General features: G+C 44.6%; 1 protein-coding gene and 1 non-coding gene across 2 annotated transcripts in view; both read left to right on the plus strand.

Moving 5' to 3' along the window:
• LOC124622259 (leucine-rich repeat-containing protein 24-like) overlaps window positions 1–26054 on the plus strand; it is a 375418-nt gene that overhangs the window by 131209 nt on the left and 218155 nt on the right. The gene's annotated exons all lie outside the window — the stretch shown is intronic.
• Window positions 25944–26017, plus strand: Trnat-ugu. Its single transcript has one exon. It is a non-coding gene; the product is annotated as a tRNA-Thr (tRNA).

Genomic DNA, 26054 nt, shown 5'->3' on the forward strand with positions numbered 1-26054 from the left:
ATTTCATTCCTTTCAAATAAACAACACTCGGATTGTTTCTATAACATCGGGACCTACTTGGTTATAATGACAAGGGATAATTATTAAAGTTTCTAATTTTTTGCAGTAATTGTTATTAAAACTAAAAGTTCACCAATATCACGGGGTGATGCTGTTATAGTTCTAAAAATGTGAACTAAGAGGGACAGTCTTACAGTCGTTCGTTGTTGAAGAGATGAGGCCGTAGCCGTCGTCGACAATGCTGCAGTAGCTCCAGACAAAATTTGCGAGCACAGGTTTGCTTCGCAATGACCATTGGCGGAGCAGCATCTGGATGTGAATGGAACTGCCTTTTCATCTGCCCGCGCTCGTCAATTGGTATCGTGCCGCAAACTGAAACTGCTCCTCACACTGACTTAGCACGCAACTCGTGCGTCCGATCACATCAGAGTCCGCAGCCGAGTGCTTGTGCTGCGCGCGCGTTCCGACGTCACTCCACTCGCGTTGAGGCCCGACAGAAAGATGCCGTGGCGCGTACGTCACAGCACGTGACACTGCAGGACTTCACGAGTGCAACTATTTTGGACGATTTTAATAATTATTCACTGCTTGTTTAAATACATGCAAGTTCTCGCTAGCACACGACAGATCTTCAGTGGGTACCTTTCCGATTAAATATTGGTTTACCATGTGCACTGCACGGAGCCGAGAGTTCGCGAAATGTGGCTGACAAGCCTTAGTGTGACGTCAAAAGTTCAGAGACACCGCTACACAGTGCGTTTTTGCTCTTTGATACATATCCTTGAAATTTCTCTAACCAACACTGCCCTCGTACAAATTACAGTTATTTACATTATTATTTACACAGATCAATGAACATTATTTACACATACAAATATCTGCTAAGATTTACAAGGAAATCGAAATACAGTATTTATAGTATATAAAGGAAATTTTTTAAATATATATACTACCACTCAGTAATTTCAGTACACCCTGGTACTCCAGATTTACGACACAAAATCAAACGTTATTTCTCACAAAATATAATTATATTAAGTTCCACATATATAATACAATCACAATCATTGTATTTTACCTTCATCAGAGTATCTTTCTTTGCATTTAATGACTGTCTCACAAACTCGAGGCATGCGGTCAATCAGTTTTGTACATATCGTGAATCTGTGATTCCACAATCCTTGACAATATTCCAGAGATGTTCCTTGCTGGATATATGATCTTCCCTGACACGTCTGACCACTTCATTCCAGACCATTTCAAAATGATTACAATCAGAGCTTTGGGACGGCCATACCATATCATTCAGTACTTCCCGTTTTTCCTTTGATGCAATGTAGTTCGTACAGTATGCCAACCAATGTTTTGGGTCATTATCCTGTTGTAAGGTGAACCGTTTCCCTATTAAGCGCAATCCACTTCGTACTCCATGATACTGAAGTATGCGGTGGTACTGCTTCTGATCCATACATCCTTCTGTTTTCACAATGTCGCCAACTCTATCTCCGGCAAAACATCCCCAAACCATAATAGAACCTCCACCGTGTTTAACTGTAGATAGAACACACTGCTGGGCTAACCTTTTCTCTACAAATCGGGGAACAAATATTCTTCTTCTGGGGCCTCGCGGGATAGCCGCGCGGTGTGGGGCGTCTTGTCACGGTCCGCGCGGCTCCCCTCGTCCGAGGTTCGAGTCCTCCCTCGGGGATGGGTGTGTGTGTGTCGTTCTTAGCGTAAGTTAGTTTAAGTTAGATTAAGTAGTGTGTAAACTTAGGGACCGATGACCTCAGCAGCTGGGTCCCATAAGATCTTACCACAAATTTCCAAAACTCCTCTTTTGGTTCCAAAAATCTCGAACTTCGATTCATCGGTGAATAACACCTTCGGCCACTCTTCCGATGTCCAATTACGATGTTTTCTAGCCCATTCAAGTCTCTTCTGTTTATTTATGGGCCTTAGAAGGGGTTTTCTGCTGTGACATATCCTTTCAAGCTGGTTTCAGTCTGTCTCCTTTTTACTGTTGCAACAGATATTGTTGTGTTCATTTCTACCAGTTCTGCACGAATGTGGGGCGCTGTCTTACTGGTAATTCAGCTAAATTTATCACTTTTAGTTGTTTTACGAGGTCGTCCTGGTCGTGGTATGTCATTGCTACCTGTTGTCTTCTGGTGGTGAAGAGTGTATTGCACTCCCCCTATAGACACACTACACTGTTTCGCAATTTGACGAATAGATAAACCTGTTTGGCTAAGTGCTACAATTGCAGCACGTTTTTCTATGGATATCTCCACTCGTTCGGCCGTACTTGCGATGTGCACACTTCAGTGTCACGAAGGAACTGATGTGCAGGAACCACATGATATGTGTCGTAGCAATGCTTGCATTTCGCTGCGGACATCATATCACTGCAGGGAACAACACAGGTGCACCAAATGCGGCGCCCATCGGCAAATAGGTAAACATATCAGATAGTTACATAACATTTATGCTCACAATATAGTTTGTTGGATACTATTGTATCTCGATGACCACAAACAAAAATCATGACATGTGTACAACTGTTGTACTATTCCTTTGCTCCCTCAGCCGTACCCACGGTGTTAGACCTTATCTACAGAGAACTAGATGTCATTTATTGGGTGCATTGAAATTAACGAGCGGTAGTGTACATCAATATTAAAGTGTTACAAAGGGAATCAGGTGAAATGCAATAACGTGGTTCACAGATTTTATAATGTTCTCGATTGTTACTGTATGTCACGTAGAAGCAGATGCGAACGTCCTCCATATAATAATATTGCCCGACCTGCCTGCTTCCGTGGCGTGCTGAATCCTTCGAACAGCCGTTTGCCTGGATGACGGCGTATTTGTGGACGACCATCGTTCTGATATAAGAAGAAACCTGAGTCATCCAACCAGGAGACACGTTTCCATCGATCTACGGTCTCTGGGTGATCTCGTGCTCACTACAATCGTCATTCACGATGTCGGGTCAAAATACACACATAAAAAAAGTTTTGCATCACCACGGTTCCCAGAACTCCTGAAGATAGACGTTGCCTGTGAATATTCTATCACAGACACAGTCCCTTTGACTGTTCAGAGGTGTCACTAACCCGCGCAAAGATGTAAAAAACCATGCATGAGCAGCGCCTACTAGACGGTAGGGGTCCGACAGCCGATCAGTTCCAGTCATTCCACCAGGAAGGAGGTACACGGTTCGTGTTGTCTGTAGTTCAACCATGCCTAGACGACCAATACCGCCGTTCGATCGCGTCCGCATTGTTACTTTGTGCCAGGAAGGGCTCTCAACAACGGAAGTGTTCAGGCGCCTCAGAGTGAACCAAAGCGACGTTCGGACATGGAGGAGACACAGAGAGACAGGAACTGTCAATGACATGCCTCTCTCAGGTCGCCCAAGGGCTACTAATGCAGAGGATGACAGCTATCTACGCAGTATGGTTCGGAGGAACCCTGACAGCAACGCCAACATGTTGAATAATGCTTTTCGTGCAGCCACAGGACGTCGTGTTACTACTCAAGCTGCGCGCAGTAGGCTGCATGATGCGCAACTACACTCCCAACGTCCATGGCGAGGTCGATCTTTGCAACCACGACACCCTGCAGCGTGGTACAGATGGGCTCAACAACATGCCGAATGGACCACTCAAGCTTGACATCACGTTCTCTTCACCGATGAGTGTCGCATATGCCTTCAACCAGACAATCGTTGGAGACGTGGAGGCAACCCGGTGAGGCCTCTTAGACACATTGTCCAGTGAGTGCAGCAAGGCGAAGGTTCCCTGCTGTTTTGGTGTGGCATTATGTGGGGCCGACGTACGCGGCTGTTGGTCATGCAAGGCGCCGTAACGGCTGTACTGTACGTGAATGCCATCCTCCGACCGCTAGTGCAACAATATCGGCTGCATATTGGTGAGGCATTCGTCTTCATGGTCGCCCCGATCGTGCACGTCTTGATAATGGCTGCCTTCAGGATAACGACATCGCTCGACTAGAGTGGCCAGCATGTTCTTCAGACAGGAACCCTATCGAACATGCCTAGGATAGATTCAAAAGGGATATTTATGGACGACGTGACTCACTAACCACTCTGAGGGATCTACGCCGAATCGTCGTTGAGGAGTGGGACAATCTGGACCAACAGTGCCTCGATGAACTTGTGGATAGTATGCCACGACGAATACAGGCATGCATGAATGCAAGAGGACGTGCTACTGGGTATTAGAGGTACTGTTGTGTACAGCAGTCTGGACCACCACCTCTGAAGGTCTCACTGTATGGTGGTACAACATGCAAGTGTGGTTTTCATGAGTAAGAAAAAGGGCGGAAATGGTGTTTATGTTGATCCCTATTCCAATTTTCTGTACAGGTTCCGAAACATTCGGAATCGTGGTGGTGCAAAACTTTTTTGATGTGTGTAATAACACGTAGGAGTTGTCTGCTACTCAGCCCTAATTTCAACAATATGCGTTGAACGGTTACTCCCAAACACTTGCGGCTGCACCAGTATTGTACTTTGTCGTCATATCTGCAACGTGACGCTCCTTGTCCCACCCTCAGGTTCTGTGACGTGCCATGGACGACCAACACACCTTGTCACCTGCTCGTCTTTTTACCGTCTTTCAGCCACTTTCCATAGACGCTCACGACAGCCGATTGGTTAAGCCGTATCCGAGATGCTCGTTCCCAGGAGTCGTGCCACAAATCCTACCGACCGATGGCCCTAGCAGTCTGGTCCCTTCAATCCCACAAACCACCACAACAGCCTACCCATTGTCATAGTTGCTTGTGTCAGTGGATTGCCCTATTTGCAGCCCCATATCGTAGCTAGAATGATTCACACACAGAGGGACGGTTTTTTTATGGGTTGGATGGTGTTTATCTTTGTAGCATTTACTGATAGGTTCGGTTGGGTATAGGCCTGGGGGGACATCTCTGTATTTGATTGGCAACTGTAATCTGTTATTTTGCTTCAGGTGTGACTCTACTGTGTGCTTAGTAGGACCACCAGTCCCAAACAGCTTATCGGTTCTCATTCGACTTTCCTAATTACTGGATAAATGGGTTTGTTGGCTCTTTTGTCTGAGTGTGCATTTTTACAGCTGTCTTTTTGTATCTTTCTAGGACTTCGAGCTCTTCATCGGCATTACATTAGTAGCTTGCTGGGAAGTTGGTCGGCATGTGGAATATCCTCCGCATCACCTTATTTTATGGGGTCAGGAGCCTCTGTATTTGAGTCTTAGCGGCATTGTTCCAAACAGTGCATGCTTAGTCCATAACGGGCCGAAGGAATGTCCTGTAGATGGTGAGTCCGCAGTTGATTGAGAGCTCAGACGTTGCTCCACTCTGCTCCACTTATACAGGATGTCACAGGAGGAACTGTCAATCTGTATGGAAATAACAGGGACAATCATTGGAAGCAAAACTGTCCAGTAAACGTTGGCTCTAAAATGCATACCTTAAGAGCTACGAACAGAAGAGATGTTTCACTTCAGCGAAGATGAATAAGTCCTCATAGAGAAACTTCTTTATTAAAAATATTACTTGAACTGCTGAGTGAAATTGAATGCAAGTGAACCTACTTTCTCTTATCATGTCAACACTGACGCACAATATTCTAGTACAACGCAATCTGCTCAAAAAAGGGATAACCTGACTTCAAACAATTCAAAAGAATGGCCCTGACTAAAAGGAAATCTTAATAATAACTTATACATTTCATTAAACACTTACCTCACAAAAATTTTCATTACGCGAACTACTGCAGTACAGCGGGCGTCAATACTGCCAGCTAAATAAAAGATTCTAACTAATAAAGCCACTAACTACTAATAGGCATGCGGTTAGCAAAGGAAGATTTTGTTGCAAACCAAATAATGTATTTTTTTTACCTTAATAATGTGACATCCAGTTCAGACACGAATATAAATCGTCATTGACATCTAGTACAAAGGTATATAATCATGAATAATATTCATTCTCCGAGTCGAACATGTACAGATCGTTAGCTTACGCTAACACTTTAGACCTCTACCCTCCATCAATGCTAACTTCTCACATCTAACACCACTGCTGGCCGTTGACCTCCAACTGCCCAACAGTACTTCCATCACTGCTGGCGACTAACTTCCAACTGCCCAACACTACTGGCGATTAACTCCCAACAACAAGTCCAACCAGCCACAGAGTCTCTTACAGGCCGCGCGGGATTAGCCGAGCGGTCTAGGGCGCTGCAGTCATGGACTGTGCGGCTGGTCCCGAGTCCTCCCTCGGGCATGGGTGTGTGTATGTTTGTCCTTCAGACAATTTAGGTTAAGTAGTGTGTAAGCTTAGGGACTGATGACCTTAGCAGTTATGTCCCACAAGATTTAACACACATTGGAACACAGTCTCTTACAAAGAAAGCGTAGTCAGAGATCCAATGCAAAGCGCTGCACGGCGCTGCCAATACAGAAGCAGCCCACCTACAATATCTCTGAAGATATGCATTTTAAAGCATATGTTTACTAGACTTTTTTGCTTCGAAGAGCGTTCCCATCACATCCTCGAACAATATCCATTCATCGTGGAGTCACCATGTATACTTCTCTTGCTGTATCAAGTGCCCAAAGCGCCACCAGCGTCTTTAAATCTCGCGGTGAACATGCTGATCAGTGTGTGTAGCACTGTGCTTACACCGTGTGTAGAGTTGGACAACGAGTGGCTCTAGCCTCTTGAGCTGTCGAAGAGTTGAGTGACGATGTGAAGGGCTTAAGAGGCGCCGTGGCCGTGATCTCGTGTTTGTTAAACGGTCACGCAAGTCGTTACCGGGCTCTCGTCGGCCAGCTCGAGATGGATGGGCCCGTTCTTCGGCGGAGCTCTCGAACGGTGCGGGAGATCCTCTGGCGTCGGCGATAACAGCGGCGGGCTGCTACCGTGAACTGGTCCGCATCGCCTTATCGCTGTATCGGCGGCTGCCGACGGCCCGGCGCCCAGCACCCACCGCCCACTGGACAGGACAGGCCGCTGTTGCGCAGTTTCCGCAGCCGCTCCGGAAGCGGCTCTGGCGGACAACGACCGCCGGCCATTGTGGCGATGGCGGCGCGCGATACGGCGCCCCGGAAAGAGATAGAGATAGGGCCCCGCGCCGCCCTGCCCTCAACCTCACCTGCCCTCCCTAGGGCGTCGCCCTGGCCTCTCTAATGGCTTTCCTTTATGACGGGGGATCACGCGTCCAAGGTATATCGCCAGCGCGTGGGCGGCCAACCCGGCTTCCTACAGCAGGCAGTTTCCGGATCACGTTCGCCTTCATTACATATCGATTTTCTGTCCGATGCCTCCCGTACTCTTAATCTACTGTTAGCTTCTGGAACTTCAACGTTCACTTACCATTTTCTCATTTAGTTCGACTACGTCTACATTTGTACACACAAAGATGTAGCAGTGCGTGGTGAAGCATATTTCGTATCATAATTAGACATTTTCTATCCTCCTTCACTCGCGCATTGAGGAAGGGAAAAATGACGTAACTTATTCTCATTATTCCTACGCGAGGTATACGATCGTGCCAGATGAATTGTCGCACAGTCATCATCGATTATAGACCCTCTAGGTTTGCCCAACAATGTTTCGTGAGAGCTAAGGGTTCACATTCAAGTTCCAAGAGGTTGTATGTTATATTTTCGAGTTGGCTGTACCAACCTGTATTATCAACGATCATAACAACCCGACTCAGAATTCGTGACTTTTGAAGAGTTGAAACACGCCTATGGAGAACATTCCTAATCAAGACCAAGCAAATCATTTTTGGAAGGCCGAGAACACGTTGAAGGTGAGCCTCACTCAGGGAGAGCTTCAGCGCTGCATTCATGGACTGTGCGGCTGGTCCCGGTGGAGGTTCGAGTCCTCCATCGGGCATGGGTGTGTGTGTTTGTCCTTAGGATAATTTAGGTTCAGTAGTGCGTAAGCTTAGGGACTGATGACTTTAGCAGTTAAGCCCCATAAGATTTCACACACATCTGAACATTTTTGAGAGCTTCAGCTTCAAAAATAGACGAAAACGTCGAACGTGTGCGTGCTCTTGTGAGTTCAGACCAACGTTTAAACAATAAGTCTCTGTATGTCCATCTTTTCAGACACCCGGCTGTTCGCTACAGGATGTCAAATCAAACATCTTTCAGCCGTCTAATTTCCAAACTTATTTCATTTGGCTATCAGTTTCGGCGATTTACTACGTCATCTTCAGGCCCATCTGCAGCTCGTGGTCTAGTGGCTAGCGTTGTTGCCTCTGGATCATGGGGTCCCGGGTCCGATTCCCGGCTATGTTGGGGCTTTTCTTTGCCCGAGGACAGGGTTTTTGTGTCATCACCATCATCATCATCATCACCATCATCATCATCAACAACAACATTCGTGACAGTAGTTAGATTGGAATATGAAAAAATTGGACTGTATGAAAATTGGGACTTTGCACGTGCTCTGATGACCGCGCAGTTGAGCGCCTCACAAACCAAACATCATCATCATCATCTTCAGGCTCCTGGCCGACGTCTAGGAAGATTCCAACCTCGGTTACGGTCAAAATGGCAGCCAGCATTCAAATATTGGTATCTGCAGATTTCTTTCAGCTTGCATCTGTCGGCAGATGATGGTTGAAGTGATCGCTATAGTAAGCAGAAATCTACAGAACTTTTAAAGAAATAAACTTTTATTTGGATTTTCAGTAATGGCAGTGTGTATAGAACAGTTGACTGAAAATTATATTGGTGTAAATATACGTTAAACGTCGTAATAACCAATGAAAATGTACTACTTCCCGCAGGCCGCCTTGCAGTTCCCATGCGGAAGTTAAAATTTATCCGCAGTAGTAGATGTAGCCTAATGAAGTCGGATGAATCTTTTAAAAATGTCCCTATAATCGAGAAGTGCCTGGATGGGACGAGACATAACAGTAAATTAAGGTCTTGTGCTGTGCCGTGAAACTGCACTATCGCAGCACTTTTATGTCCCTGCTTGTCCATCCGATTGCGCCAGTGAGGGTGTCTTGCTCTTGGCGTTCAGAAGAAGAGGGTAGCTCACAGACAAGGAGGAAGGACAGTGGAGTGTTTCGGTTACAATACAGTGCAGAGAATAATGACGTGTGCTTTTGTGTATTCCGCCGTTACAGTCAGCGGACACTTAGTTGTCAGCGACCGACCAAATTACAGTGCTGCGCTATGCCCTGGGATCGATGAAGTCGGCCTTGTATACTTGTTGTTGTGAAGAAGCACGACGGGTCAGTGAGGAATTAGAGTGTCCATAATTGTATTTAACTGTATTTGCACAGTGTGGCCGTGGTGCTACGTAAGTGTACCATTACAGTTTTGAGTTTCAAAGTATAGCCAGGTCGTCGTGAGATTGTTGTGCTAGCAAGAAATCATTGTATATTTTGCTTGCTTTTGTATTTTTCTTGTTGAGACTATAGTAGGTTTATGTCCCTGTAGATTGTGTTGTCCTGTGTGCTACCTGTCTGGGATACGGTGGTGTTTGTAGTGGACTGTAGATGCTTCTAGTGCATCATTCCACTCGTTGGTTTGTCGGTATTTTATATTGGTTCCCTCTCACAACGTCATGGCAGGCAAAAGCGATATAGTTGTATTTATATAATGAATACCTGATAGGCTTTTTCTATATATTATTGTTGCCCACTTTGTGGAAGAGGTTGTTTTATTGCTGTGAGATGAATAATAGTTTTTTTTTCGATACGTCATTCGTTATCTGAAAAGCATTTCAGGAGGGTGAGCGCAAGGGCAGGCTGTATTCGTAGAAAAAAGGAAGGAAGGTCACGGTCTAATGACCCGTCGAGAACAAGGTCATTAGAGGCGGAGCACAAGCTCTGTTTCAAAGATGGGGAACGAAATCGGCCATGCACTTTCAAAGGAACCATCCCGTCATTTGCCTGGAGCAATTTAGGGACATCACGAAAATCGAAATTGAGAGGTCGGACGCGAATTTGAGATGGCGTTCTCCCGAATACAAGCCCAGTGTGCTAACCACTGCGCTATCTCGCTCGTATACTGTATTCGTGTGCACTCTGGTATTGTAAATGGTTGTTTAACGAAACAAACGTTGATTAATAGCCCCCGCTTGCAGAACTCCCAGCCAAACTCCAATCCCCTCCCCTCCAAGTACCGCGCCACAGCAGCGTTGACAGATAGCACGGACTCAGCCTAGGTTTAGTGGTCATCACTGGAACAATCGATTTTTGGTTACACCTGTATTTTTCATCTCCAATTTAACTTAACTACTAAAACCGTTCAAAATAACCATTTTCTGAAATAACTTTTTTCTGCTAATATTTTCAGCAGTAAACGTAGGCATTCCACAAAGCTTGAAAAATTTCATTATTACATGAGACTGTCGCAGTTTACGTTTCAGGATACGTAGGAGCAAAATATCAAATAAAACGGGTAAATAAAAGAAAGCTTAGTTAGTCCTTCGTTGAGTGCTTTCCTCGAAAAGTAATGAGGGTTTGAATATTACGAAAAATTCACCAGTTTGTCCTACTGTTTTTATTTTTAAAGTCCCTGTTAAAAAACCACGTTGTGATCGATGATCATACCACTATTTAGGCATTACGAATAGTCGGTACTAAAGGGTGAAAAATAAGGTTGAAGAACCCTGTTTTTCATGTTACGTTGTCTGCGTCTAAAGGCTGCACACGTATAAGGGCATATTATGAAGACACAGGCAGCAGATCAACTAATTTCTATTTTTACAATAAACTATGAATGAATTGTCAAATTTGTAACTTACAATTCTTGCCATAACTTTCTTTCTCTTTTATTGTTTCATAGAAGTGGCAAACAAATAATATGTTTTTATGTAAAATGTTGTTTTAATCAAATATATACTTTTAATTTTCAACGGAAATTTGAGTAAAATTGAGTTTTGCTAACAAAATCAAAATTGCTGTGTCAAAAGATTCAATTGAAAATTCAGGTATCGGGCAAAATACACCATTTGTCAGGAACGATTTCATGACAATAGTTAAAAATTTTAGTAATGAGTGAATCCAATGACAAGTATTTATTGCCCAATCTCATCGTAAACAATCGTCCTACAATCGTTTGATCTAAAATTGACTCCTTTCATCAGAAACAATATCAATCAAAGACTATATCAATCTTTCAGAAGCGATAGAACGCTGTACCAAACTCTTTCTTACAAATAAATTTTATCAAAGCAAGATAGTTTAGCACCACTGCTATGGTAAATTGATGCATCGTTTTCATACCCAATTATCAGCATAACCGAGACCAAACGAAGACCGAAAAATATCGGTTATTCAGAACTAAAATGTCCGTATCGATTTTAACCTGTCGGTTTTTCCATCCCTTGCTTGAAGTGGCTTTATGTAAATCCACTACAACAGTGGGTCCCAATCTTCCTTAGACAATTACTCCTGAGTGTAATCACACATTAGCTTGTACCCCCCGCCCCTGTCATCTGTTGCCTCTTCCCCACATCATCACCAACATTAGCTCTTACCTAAGTTGTATAATGAAAGACATTTCTTGGAACACTTTCATTTTTAAAATGATGAAAGGTGACTGTGTGTGTGTGTGTGTGTGTGTGTGTGTGTGTGTGTGTGTGTGCTAGAATGAATGACGAAGGATTATGTGCTGCAACCCACAACTCAAAGAAAGCTAATTATCCACACTGAGGATACACACTTGTTATTAAACATGCTTCCCCTGCATTATTCCTCTTCATTGCAGCACTTCCTTGACTAGCACGTTGCAACCTCATTTAAAAGCAAACAAGTTCAGACGTTTGCACCATACTTACTGTTCGTAAATCACTACTTTTCTACACTCCTTAGGTCTGAACTGGCAGAAATTGGACGGCTTCAGGGTGTCAATGCTTTCTGCCTAACCACTCTAATAATAATAATAATAATAATAATAATAAAACGTGTGGAGTTGATAGTCTCCCATCGGGCGCCTCCCCAGGTGGCGGATAGGGAAATGCTCTCCAGATACGGAGGGTACCGGGGAAATAAAATACCCGGGGTGGACCAAAACTATCAACCGAAATCCACTAACGTCTGCCTGGTATCCAGCGGTTAGGGGTCAGCGTCTGTTCGCCTAGATGGTGCGGCTGCAGCAACCTTCTTGATCTCAACAATCAAGTCGTATTCCTCGTGATCTTTCCTCGGAAGGACCACCACCAAGTTAGTTTTCAACTTGAAAACCAAACATGATGATAACACAAGGAATGAATCCACTACCCCGGGCACCAGTCGCAAGGCTGGCTTTACCTGGTAATCGGATTCCGGGGGACCAGGAGCATCATGTTACGCCTAAGGTTGAGAACCAGACGACGTCCAAATTATTACACACAAAACAAAGACACTTCATCGGTACACTTAATACTAATACTCTTTTCAAACTGGGCAAGATCAAACAACTTACTGACGTGCTGCAAAAATTCCAGATCTAAATCCTTGCAATCCAGGAAACACGATTTACGGACGAAAACCATTTTGATACAGACAACTACAGGATCTACAAAGGAAAACCAGCAGTTAAAACTAATGAGAAAGGACTCAAACAGTTTGGCACAGCATTTGCAGTCCACAAATCTATCAGCGACTCTGTCATTGACTTCCAGTCTGCCTCAGAACGTATATCAACGCTCTCCGTCAAATCGGCCAACAAAGCATGTACATTGATCAACGCACACGCACCCACAAATAACCATAACAAGAAGAACCGCCAGAAAGTGGATGACTTCTGGAATGACCTTGAAGCGACGACAAACAAAATTGGCAACCACCATGTAATAATCTTGTTAGGCGACTTTAACGCTCAATTAGGTAAAGAGAAAAAATACAGGAAAATCACCGGAATCCATACAGCTCACAAGAGAACTAACAAGAATAGGGAAAGATTGATAAGCTTTTGCGAAAATTTCGGCCTCGTAATTATGTCAACACAATTCAAAAAACCCAACAAGAAACAGTATACTTGGAAGTCGCCCATCACAATGTTGGGTGAATTCCAGATAGACCATGTGACCATCTCCAAGAGTAACACAGCAGAAATTCTGAATGTGAACTCGAGAAGAGGATTTTTTGACTCAGACCACCATCTTCTACAGATAAAGACCAGATTACAAGCCAATAGAAAAAAGCCAAAACTAAACAAAGTGCTGAGACCAGACCCCGAATACATAAAACTCAACAAGGAAAACATCTTACAGGAAATTAGTCAGACAAACACCACAAACTGGACAGAACTTGTGGACGTCCTCAAACCCACGATAAAATTGGGTCAACCCCCGAGAAGGAGAAAACACAGGTGGTGGAATATAATATGTGACCAAGCAATAGAAGAAACGACCAATGCCTGGAAAAACTTCAATAGTCACAAAACATCAGAAAAATGGCAACAATTTCTAGTAATCCGAAAACAAACATCGAAAACTATTCGGAGGGAAAAAAGAAATTATGACAAACGGCGACTAGATGAGATAGAACAAGACTTTAAGAAGAACAACAACAAGAATTTTTATAAGACGTTTAAAGAACATATTGCAGGATACCAGCCACCCAATCTTTGTTTCAAGAAAACGGATGGTTCACTAGAAACTAACACGAAGAATAACTGCCAAATCCTCGCAGACTATGTCAACAAACTTCTCAACTGCGAAAGACCTACAGAGGATATTCACTACGAGACGTCTACACCAAATCCTGACGCTAAACCGCCAACCATCAACGAAATAGTAGAAATTATCAAGACACTGAAAAACAGTAGAGCCCCAGGAGAAGATAGAATTATTGCAGAACTATGGAAACTAAATGATGAAAGATTAACAGGAAAAATTCACAAAATCATATTAAACATTTGGGAAACAGAACAGATCCCTTCTGAATGGAAATGCGCACTCATCCATCCACTCCACAAAAAAGGGGACAAAACTGAACCAAATAATTACAGGGGTATCTCACTCGTACCGGTCACATATAAAATCCTATCAAAAGTTCTCATGAATAGATTAGAAGAACAAGCTGACCCACAAATAGGCGAATACCAGGCTGGTGTTGACAAGGGACGATCATGCATAGAGCAGATCTGGAATCTAAAATGATTCTCCAGATGAGAAACACCCGAAACACAGTGGTTACTTTTGTAGATTTTAAAAAGGCCTACGACTAAATAGACAGTAGCGCTCTGCTCTGCAAGACGCTGGAAGAATTCAGCATTGACAGAAAGACAAGAGCAATCATTCGGGAAACATTAACTGACACAGTCTCCAAGGTTAAATTTATGGAGGATATCTCGGAACTATTTGAAATCCAAACTGGAGTGTGACAGGGTGACGGACTTTCACCATTACTCTTTAATATCATTCTTGAAAAAATTATCAGGACATGGGAAAAAGAAGTCAAAGGAATCCAAATTGGCATTGGAAAAGATAATAGATTCAATGTGAAGTGTTTAGCTTTTGCGGATGACCTTGCAATCCTCACAAATAATAGAAAAGAAGTCACTAACGCCATAGAGAAGTTACACGAAATTGCACAAAGAACTGGCCTGCAAATCTCATATGAGAAAACCCAGTACATAGAAAGAGTGCCACAAGACAAATTGCCTATTGTGACAACCCATGGGAAAATCGTACAAGTACCACATTTTTTAAGTACCTGGGAAAAATCATCCAGCCATCAGGGGTCAACCTAAAGGCCAATGAGGAAAGAATAAAAAAACTACAGAAAGCGTATAAACTCACGTGTAACTATTATAACAAAAAGTCCATATCCATTAACGCAAAATTGAGGCACTACAACACTGTCGTACTTCCAGAGGCACTGTATGCATCTGAAACAACACAAATAGGTGGACAAACTAAAATCAAAGAAACAGAGAAACAAGAAAGAAAAATTCTCAGGAACATTTTTGGCCCGATACAAGAGCAAGGAATCTGGAAGAAGAGACCAACATCAGAATCATATAAACACACAGACAAGATTACGGATACAATAAGGAAAAGAAGAATGCAGTTCTACGGACATATCCACAGGATGAATGAAAACAGAATTTCAAAGCGAATTCTTAAAGTCATCAACTCAGGCAGAGAAAAAACAAAATGGATAAAAGAAATTGAAGAAGACCTCAGACAAGCGCACATAACAGTAAACGATACAGAAAATAGAACTGAATTCAGGAACATCATCAAAAAACATAAATTTGACACCACAACACAGAAGAGACCAGGATGCAAATGGACAGCGGAGCGAAAGAAACAACACAGTGAACACATGAAGAAAATTTGGGCTCAGAAAAAACATAAACAATCATCATAAAGGAATTCAAGTTCAAACGCTCTCTTAAATGGGAATAATCGAAAATAATAATAATAATAAAACTGTGTACAGCACAGTTGTTACTGCTGTACCGTCCTGTCAATTAATTATTCATCTGTTTCAAAGCGAGTAATGAAGGACTTTCTGGACTACTGCAGGTATGAAGATGGCATCTGTTCTTTCGGACATGTCCGAAAAATGCCAACTTCATATCGTTAAGGCTAACTGGCTGATGACCTTCTTCACTGCGGATGCACACAATTTGCCTAAATTCTTACGGGACTTGTGGATTGTCTGCCGCGAGTAATGGGTATAATAGCAGGGGAACTACGAATGTAGTTTGTGGACTATAAGTTGAGAATGTGGGTCTCACGGGGAGCGTGCCCGCGATAAATTCCTGCAGTCGCACTATCCTCTGTGTCCTCGGTGGCTCAAATGGATAGAGCGTCTGCCATGTAAGCAGGAGATCCCGGGTTCGAGTCCTGGTCGGGGCACACATTTTCAACTGTCCCCGTTGGTGTATATCAACGCCCGTCAGCAGCTAATGGTATTGACTAAATTGTAATGTCATACAGAAGGTATTATCTACAACGTGGAGAGGACTTTTCTTGAGATAATTAGCATTGGTTACATGTACGTACGGGACAAAGCATTAATATTGCTAATTGAGAAAAAGTAGTTATTGATTGCTTATATTACATTACTGGCCATTAAAATTGCTACACCACGAAGATGACGTGCTACAGACGCGAAATTTAACCGACAGGAAGAAGATGCTGTGATATGCAAATGATCAGCTTTTCAGAGCATGCACACAAGGTTGGCGCCGGTGGCGACACCTACAACGTGCTGACACGAGGAAAGTTTCCATCCGATTTCTCATATACAAACAGCAGTTGTCCGGGGTTGCCTGGCGAAACGTTGTTGTGATGCCACGTGTAAGAAGGAGAAATTCGTACCATCACGTTTCCGACTTTGATAAAGGTCGATTATAGGCTATCGCGATTGCAGTTTATCGTATCACGACATTGCATTAGTCGAGATCCAATGACTGTCAGCAGAATATGGAATCGGTGGGTTCAGGAGGGTAATACGGAACGCCGTGCTGGATCCCAACGGCCTCGCATCACTTGCAGTCGAGATGACAGGCATCTTATCCGCATGTCTGTAACGGATCGTGCAGCCACGTTTCGATCCCTGAGTAAACGGATGGGGACGTTTGCAAGACAACAATCATCTGCACGAACAGTTCGACGACGTTTGCAGCAGCATGGACTATCAGCTCGGAGACCATGGCTGCAGTTACCCTTGACGATGCATCACAGACAGGAGCTTCTGCGACGGTGTGTTCAACGACGAACCTGGGTTCACGAATGGCAAAACGTCATTTTTTTCGGATGAATCCAGGTTCTGTTTACAGCATCATGATGGTCGCATCAGTGTTTGGCGACATCGCGGTGAACGCACATTGGAAGCGTGTATTCGTCATCGCCATACTGGCGTATCACCCGGCGTGATGGTATGGGGTGCTATTGGTTACACGTCTCGGTCACCTCTTGTTCGCACTGACGCCACTTTGAACAGTGGACGTTACATTTCAGATGAGTTACGACCTCTGGGTCTATCCTTCATTCAATCCCTGCGAAACCCTACATTTCAGCAGGATAATGCACGACCGCATGTTGCAGGTCCTTACGGGCCTTTCTGCATACAGAAAATGTTCGACTGCCACCCTGGCCAGCATATTCTCCAGATCTCTCATTGCAAACGTCTGTTCAATGGTAGCCGAGCAACTGGCTCGTCACAATACGCCAGTCACTACTCTTGATGAACTGTGGTGTGGTGTTGAAGCTGCATGGGCAAGTGTAGCTGTACACGCCATCCAAGCTCTGTTTGACTCAATGCCCAGGCGTATCAAGGCCGTTATTGCGGCTAGAGGTGGTTGTTCTGGGTACTGATTTCTCAGGATCTATGCACCCAAATTGCGTGAAAATGTAATCACATGTCAGTTCTAGTATAATATATTTGTCCAATGAATATCCTTTATCGTCTGCATTTCTTCTTGGTGTAGCAGTTTTAATGGCCAGTAGTGTACCAATGTCAGAGTCCTACAAAACTGTGATAATAGTAATGATCTTTTGAAAGTAATTTAGTTTCTTGACTGAAACAGAATGGAACCGTTTAGTTTTTACGCCTCAGAAAACTTTTCCCCCGTGGAAAATCAGGTTGGGAACCGCTGCACTGTAAGCTAGAACAGTAAGGGCGGAGTTCTTAAATTACTTAAGAGTGCTTCCCTTGAGGACATGTGGTGGTTCTCACATTAGCGTCGTGGAAGGAACGTTTTAACAGTGAGGAGCACGTGTTGCGCGCGCTGAGTAGGGCCCGCAGAGGCGCGAGGCGCCTCAGAGTGCGTGTCGCTGGTGCGTGCGGCTGGCCAGGCCGTGCGTGCTGCGTGCGTGCGCGCAAGCACCGCTTTCTGGCGCTGTGGCGGAACTAATTCCGCTGTGCCGGCGCCGTGACCGCAGGAGCGGCAGGGGCAGCCGCCAAGGCCGCGCGAGCCGTTCAGTCCGGTCCTGTACTGAGTCTGCGGCTCTTTGTCTGTGCGCGTCCGCCCAGCGCGCCACTCAGCCCCCCCCCCCCCCCCCCTACATTCCTCCTCATTACGGCCGCCGTCCTTTCTGTGGCAGAGGGCACATCGGTGCCGAGCAGCACAGGTTTTTGAGCCGAAGCAGCGATCAGGGGTATAACGGAGCAGAGCCTCATTTGGAGGGGGGGGGGGGGGGTGAAAAGATATGACCACTCCCCGCCCCCTGCCAAACTGCATACAAGTAAAAGCATCGACACTGCCTCTGGATGGGGAACGCGAAACAAAGTGGAACTTCACGGATTAAGACGGTAAATGATATTATTTCACTGATTGCAAAGCCGACTCAGATTTACAAACAACTTGCCGTACCAGCCCAGTTGAGAGTATGACGTTGTACCCCGTCTGGGGTAAATGCATGCACTGATTCGAACAGGAAGGGTGTTGCAAACTCGTTGTATCCTCTCCTGAGGCAAGCTGGCCCGCAACTGGATCTTGATATACTAGATTTTGGTTCTGGAAAGGAGTTCGCCCGAGCTTGTCCCGCGCATATTCAAACGAGGACAGATCCGAGGATGTTGCTGGCCACAGGAGTACCTCAAGAACACGCAGACAGTTCTTGGAACACGTGCGGTATGTGGACCAGAACTGTGATGTTGATAAATGGCATACCAAAACTGTCGCATGAGGAGCAGGGCGCAGGATGTCCGTGACGAACCGTTGTGCAGTCAGAGTTCTCTCAAGCCCTGCCTGAAGTCACACGCGACCGATCTCCACACCATGAAGCCAGAAACAACATTACCGTGCGTCTCCGAAACATTGGAAGAATGGGATCTCTCTTCAGGCCGCCGCCATCGTCACGGAAGGTTGTCATCCGGGGTAGTCAAAACTCTGATTCATCACTGAACACAATGGTATGATCATCGTGAGCAGTCCATGGTTCCCGTCCGCAGCTCGTGGTCTCGCGGTCGCGTTCTCGCTTCCCGAGCATGGGTTCCCTGGTTCAATTCCGGGGCGGGGTTCAGGGATTTTCACCTGCCTTGAGATGACTGGGTGTTTGTGTTGTCCTATCATTTCATCTTCACTCATGAAAATGGCGAGATAGGGCTGAGCAAAATTTGGGAATTTGTATGGGTGCTGATAACAGCGCAGTTGAGCGCCCCACAAACCAAACATCATGATCATCATCATCATCCATGATTCCCGGTCGTGGCACCATTCTAAACATAGCCACTTACGTTGTGGTGTCAGTGGCAACCTATGCATGGAACGGTAATTCCTCTGCCCAACAGCTACTAGTCTCCGACTAATGTCGTGGGATGACACAGAATGTTATAGGAAGTCCATTACTTGTTCTCGGAAGGCATGCAAAGGGCTTCCGATGTGATTTTTCTTTTTAGTGGTCAGACGTGAACGACTGGAACCTTGAAGAGTATGCCTGCCTGCTCTTACATTCCCAAGCAGTCTAGCACTGGGGCACTGTGACATCCGAATGCCCCCGCAGATGTGGATATTGCGCAATTCGACCAGCTGGCGAAATAGAGACCCACAGTGGGCCCCTTTTTAAATCTGTCATGTGCTGGTAAAGCTGTCTCATATGAGTACGCGCCATCTCCATGTCCTCGACAATGATAGCTCAACTGACGCTGTTCAGACCCCCTTGTATACCCTTCCAGTCGTAGTAACAACGATTAACACAAATAATGCTAATCTACTCTGTCAGGGGGAATTTCAGCTCTAACCATTTACAAATGCCGATTATGTGTATGTGTGGGAAGTAACATGGACATCCAGTCATGTCCTCCCCTGCGTATTTCACTTTTTTTTTGTTAGACAGTGAATATTTTTGCGTGTATCACTTCATAAATTTCGCAGCTAATTTTCGGCGAATGAAGTACCATGGAAACTTAGTATTTCGAAAATAGCCGAGAATTCAAGAAAATTCGAGCTATGTTTAACACAGCATTTTTTAGGTGACAGGGAGCCTGCACACATAGTTGGGACATTTGCCTAACCTCTAACATTTCAACCATTAAAGGCTCACTTATAGGGGCTGCCCACATCCACAGGTGGAAATGGCAAAACCCAGGAAGTAGAATAAAGAAAGACAGAAGGGGATGGCCTTCTATTCAAAATATATATAAAAAACAAAAGAGACACTAACTTTTCTGAACAGAGGGGAGATGGGCAGCAAGAAATCGCATTCTCTCATCCATCTACACACTCACATAGCCAGTCTGCAGACAAGTTCAAAAATGGTTCAAATGGCTCTGAACACTATGGAACTTAACATCTGAGGTCATCAGTCCCCTAGAACTTAGAACTACTTAAACCTAATTAACCTAAGGACATCACACACATCCATGCCCAAGGCAGGATTCGAACCTGCGACCGTAGCAGTCGCGCGGTTCCGGACTGAAGCGCCTAGAACCGCTCGGCCACCGCGGCCGGCTGCAGACAAGTGATCATAATCGTACTGCTTATGGAATTGCTGATAACAGTGAATCCACATGCATTTCTCAAATTTCCGAAAGAATGCCTTTCAAATGTTACATTTTTAATTATAATTTATTAAACATTATGCTAGAGATTATGAAAATTCTTATGACACTGTTAAGTGTGACAAACTGGTGCTTATCTTAGGTGAACTGGGGGTGGATGATTGTGACATCCGATTAATCAGAAGTCTACAGTGGAACCAAAGAGCTTGTGTGCGTGTCGATGGTCCACTGCCAGTTGTAGTGACGATTGTGAAACGATTTCGCCAAGGCTGCATTCTCTCCTCATTACTTTTTAAAATGTATTCTGAATAGATTTTCCTACATACTATTGATGAAACTATTAAGTAGTAGTGGTTAATGTAATTACCATCAAAAGCAGCACATATGTTCGTGACACTCTTATTTGCAACTACGCTGCAGAATCTGTAAGAACTACTAATCCCTGTTAGTGAACACAGCAGTGCCGTGCGGGTAAGCTTTAAACATCATGAAGACAAAATGGATGGCTGTCAACGGAAACCGAGATGAAATTCTGGACACTCATACACTCGGTAATGATAAGATCGAAAGGTTTTCATCACATAAATATTCGGGGTGTCAAATGAACGGCGAATTGGACTTATCTGAAGAACTGAAAATGGCCATAAGTTCTTTTCAGAAAATGAAGAAAGTATTACACTGTGCACCCATCCTCTTCGATGCTACATGTACAGTATCTGACTCTATGGAGTTAAGACCAGTCCATCCGAATCGGTATGTCAATCAGGCAGAACCGCCGTGAGCTTTGAGGCACCAGACTGAAGATATTCGTTTGGTAAAATACTGCCCTGCTGCGCGTGGGTAACTACGTAGTGCACACGCTCGTCCAACAGGGACCGAAGGCGTGATCATCGCATGGGGAGCATGAGGACCACAGGGCGGGTGCTCTAGTGTTCCCACTTCAGTGAGATTAGCCTCCTAGATCCACCGGCGTCTTGCGTCAAGCGGCGACGAGCACGGAACTTGACGCACCGTTCCACAGCGGTAACTCTCGACAGACATACTGTTCCATACACCTTTTATTCTCCGATGGATTACTACAGGTATTTATACTTTGGAAGCCAAGAGAAGAATAAGAGCATCTTGGTCCCGTTTGGATGCATTTGGTAATAACGTCGCCGTAGCTAACATTCCCGAATTCATAGAAAATCACAAATGCCACATTAATCCGTTGCCTACAAGTCACATCAAAGTCGCGCTGCGTTGCATATATACTGAAGTTACGAAAGTCATGCGATAACGATATGCACATATACAGATGACTGTAGTTTCACATACAGAAAGTATAAAACGGCAGTGCACTGGCGGAGCTGTTATTTTTGTAATCAAATGTTTTACATGAAAGGGTTCCGGACGTGATTATGGGCGCACAAAGCCAGTTAACAGACATTGAACGCGGAATGTTATTTGGAGCTAGAGGAATGGCACATTCCATCTGGGAAATCGTTAGGGAATTCAATATTCCGAGATCCACGACGTTACGAGCAACGTATCCGTTAAGACAACGCGGGGTTTGGCTATGGCAGCAGACGACCGACGCTCAAGTGGCTTTGCTAACAGCCCGACATCGCCTGCACCGTCTCTCCTGGAGTCGTGACCATATCGGTTGGACTCTAGACAGACGGAAAACCGTGGCCTGGTCGGATGAGTCCCGATTTTAGTTGGTGAGAGCTGATGGTAGGGTTCAGGTGTGGCGAAGATACCACTAAGCTTGTACTAGTTTGTCAAAAGGGCACTGTGCAAGCTATTTGTGGTTCCATAATGGTGTGACCTGTGTTTACAAGGAATGGACCGGGTCCTGTGGTCCCACTGAATTGAGTATTGACTTCAAATTGTTATGTTCGGCTACTGGAAGACCATTTGCTGCTATTCATGGACTTCGCGTTCCCAAACTAAGGACGAATTTTTATGGGTTCAGTGCGCCATGTCACCGGTCGACAGTTGTTCGTGATTGGTTTCAAGAACATTCTGGACAATTCGACGTGGCTACTCAGATTGCCCGACATGAATCTCATCGAACATTTATGTGCCAACGGGACGTAACGGAGAGGTCAGTTCGTGTACAAAATCCTGTACCGGCAATACTTCCGCATTTACGGATGGCTACAGAGGCGGCAACATGGCTCAGTATTTCTGCGGGGGACTTCCGACGACTTGTTGAGTCCAAGCCACGTCGCGTTGCTGTACTACGCCGGGCGTAAAGAGGTGCGGCACGACAGTTTGGAGGTATCTCATGACTTTTATCACATCAGTGTACGTTGCAGCAACGCTCTCAGGTGGAAGCTTTTTTGTATATTACTAATATTATTATTAAAATCTTAGGCGTATTTTCATGCTAAACGTGAGTTTGGCGCAAATTATATTTGTAAGGGAGGGGGAGGGCTGGCAGGAGACAGGAACAAACGGCGCTCTCTCCTCCCCTACACTCTCCTCCCCACCACCCCGTTCCCCCTTCAGAAGCGAACCTTGGATACGCTCCTGCAGCCCTACTGCGGAAGGTCAGAACTTCTGATTGCCACTGAACCTCCGACTCGTATTCTTGAAGCGTGTTGTTGATGGAGAAAAGTGAAATAGCATTACGGCAGTAGCATAATTGTGTGTGTGTGTGTGTGTGTGTGTGTGTGTGTGTATGTCGGCGGAAGTTCCAAATGCCATGGTTCGATACCCAGTCAGTCCTAGGATTTTCATCACTTTCTTCGCCACTGGCAGTGTTTGTTAATTGAAAAATGCTGATTTGCGCCGTGGTCCTGAGTGCACGTTAATCTGCAGGCACCGCTAAACTGGCTGGGTAAGTTGGTACAAAGGTCAGAAGAGACGTAAGGCGTACCACGTCCAATACGACCATATGTAGTAAAGCACTGTGGTGTTCAAACCGAGCTCCGGGCGGATGACTGTTTTACCTAATAGTATATGAGTACGGCAGTATTCCAGCGGCGGCTGGATGACTAACTGGATAACGAAGCTCACCACTATACCTCGAGCTGTTGAGCATTAGATCCAGAGCTGTTTAAGCCTACAACAAAGAACTACTGCTTACAAATCGCCTTATGTATATCCACTGTGGGGAGGTTTAGCGGAAATTCCTACGATTAAAGTAGTCTCTGGTAATCCATCAGGGAAGGTGGGACTGGAGCCGGACACGAAGAACTTGAGTAATTATAACAAAAGCATAGGCTGTATTTGGATTCGATGTTGCCGGCCGGTGTGGCCGTGCAGTTCTAAGCGCTTCAGTTTGGAACCGCGTGACCGCTACGGTCGCAGGTTCGAATCCTGCCTCGGGCATGGATGTGTGTGATGTCCTTAGGTTAGTTAGGTTTAAGTAGTTCTAAGTTCTAGGGGACTGATGACCACAGAAGTTAAGTCCCGTAGTGCTCAGAGCCATTTGAACCATTTTGAACCATTGATTCGATGTTGTCTATTCTTTTTAATACGTCCAACCAGTTTCGACACCAAATGATTTTATCTTCAGGCCCAAGTGTAAACTGCCACCCACAACTGTTTTCATGTGCATGAGCCAAAATTAGCTGGATTACGTACCTTCCGTGGCAATAACAAGCGCAGCATGGTTAAATTCTTCGCGTGAGTCAGTCTGTCGACTCTTCTGTTGTGTAACTCGCCTGTTGCTGTCAAAGGCCATCCAACTCATTGTTTACCATACAATTCCATTGTTCCAATTCCAATTTGCCCAGTGCCGCACATTGCTATAATTTTAGTCCATAACCGTAAATATATTTCATTCGTCGATGGATTTTAGTTGGAGCTGCTGTTAGGAACATCCAACACCTTTTGACAGAAGATCGTGTTAACATCCAAACTGAACGCTACTACAAGGGATCTTGAAAAATAACATATAGCTAACGATCTTGCAAATAATTTCTCAGGCTGCTAGTAGAATACCAGAAAACGGATGATTATTTAGAGAATCGATTTTCTATCTTTAAAAGAACTTCAAACGTTTGAGTAATTTATAGATGAGTTAGTGTGTTAACTATTTTATTTTAAGCACTTCAGCAAGAAAAAGTATAGGAAAGGTTTGAAATTAAGTTTAACATTTGTTGGAAGGCACTAAATGCTTTCATTATGAAAGACTGGATGAATATAATGTGTACAATGATAAAATTTTTCACATACTCAGATACTGTCTAAATTGTGTTGCGAATAAACTTGGTAGTAAAGACTTAATAAATTAAAACGTTTTGTCTGATGCTGAAGTTTTACTGGAAGAAGAGTGAAAACTTCTTTCATTTCACCGTTTTGTGTACGTATGTGTGTACGGTGGTGGGTGGGTTAGGGGGGGGGTGTCAACGAGAAAACGTTTTGCTAACGTTTGAAATTAAATATAAAGTTTGTTGGACGTCGCTAAGGCTCTCTCTCAAATCTCTGGATGAACAAAGTCCGGGTATTTGCATGCCGTCGCATCGGTTGCGCTGCCTCAACACATTCCCAATTTTCATATGTAATAGTTGCTTTATTGTGTTTTACTTTTAAATTTTTAAATTCAATCAATAATTACGCGAAATATTGAAAAGCAAATTTTTGTTGTATCTGGAAACCGATAGATAGGCACTTGCAATTTGTACCTGGTTTCTGGACAGCGTTTTATTAATGTAGATAAGGAAAGGTGTCGCCGTGGACTCACCAGGGTGCCGCGTGTTCAAAACTGGGAGCAGGACCGCACAGTGAATGCGAAAGGGCGAGTGATCAGTGGCGACGTTATGCCTATTGAGCTCATTGCTTTTATGGACGGGTGTCCACATTGCCAGCAACACTCACACTTAAACGCTTCCTAAAGGACAATAAAACGTGCTGCTACCTTGTCTGGTTTAAGTAACTATAGCTTTGAGCTATACTTTAATAACGGTAGCTACAATATATCTTCTTTGCAAAATTCAGGTGTAACTTTACAACGCATCTTGATGTCCCACGGTGAGTACTAACAACAGCCCTCCAAGCGGAACAAAAGCTCTTAATTTTCAGAGTCCGAACCGCACCTGCAAGACCAAGACCGCATAGAAATGTAAACAGTAACAGAATGCAGGCAACAGGCGGTGTGGTGCAGGCTCCTCGAAAATTTCGAACGCCACGACCGCCGGTTTGTGGCAACATTTTCAACATGTCCCCAATGAAGTGTATTACGCCTGCTTGCAGCTAGGGTGTCCATTTAATTATCATTTCATTTCTAGCAAACCTGCATGGTCATTGGTGGTAACTGTTCTTTCGGGAACAGATACCACCGTCATATATAGTGAAAAATATGGGTTCCCGGCCTTTGACCTTCTTGTGCGAACGCACACGCTATGCCCGAACTCGTACGGGACTTGGTAGATTAATCTGCCACGAGTAATGAGTATGATGGGTAAACATCTATTAGGCGCACTACGAATGTAGTGTTGTGGACATGTTGGGAATGTGGATCTCACAGGGAGCGTGCAAGGGATAAGTCCCTGGAGACGCACTATCCTCTGTGCCCGCGGTGGCTCAGATGGATAGAGCGTCTGCCATGTAAGCAGGAGATCCCGGGTTCGAGTCCCGGTCGGGGGACACATTTTCAACATGTCCCCAATGAAGTGTATTGCGC

Source organism: Schistocerca americana, chromosome 7, assembly GCF_021461395.2.
Source record: "Schistocerca americana isolate TAMUIC-IGC-003095 chromosome 7, iqSchAmer2.1, whole genome shotgun sequence".
Classification (NCBI taxonomy): domain Eukaryota; kingdom Metazoa; phylum Arthropoda; class Insecta; order Orthoptera; family Acrididae; genus Schistocerca; species Schistocerca americana.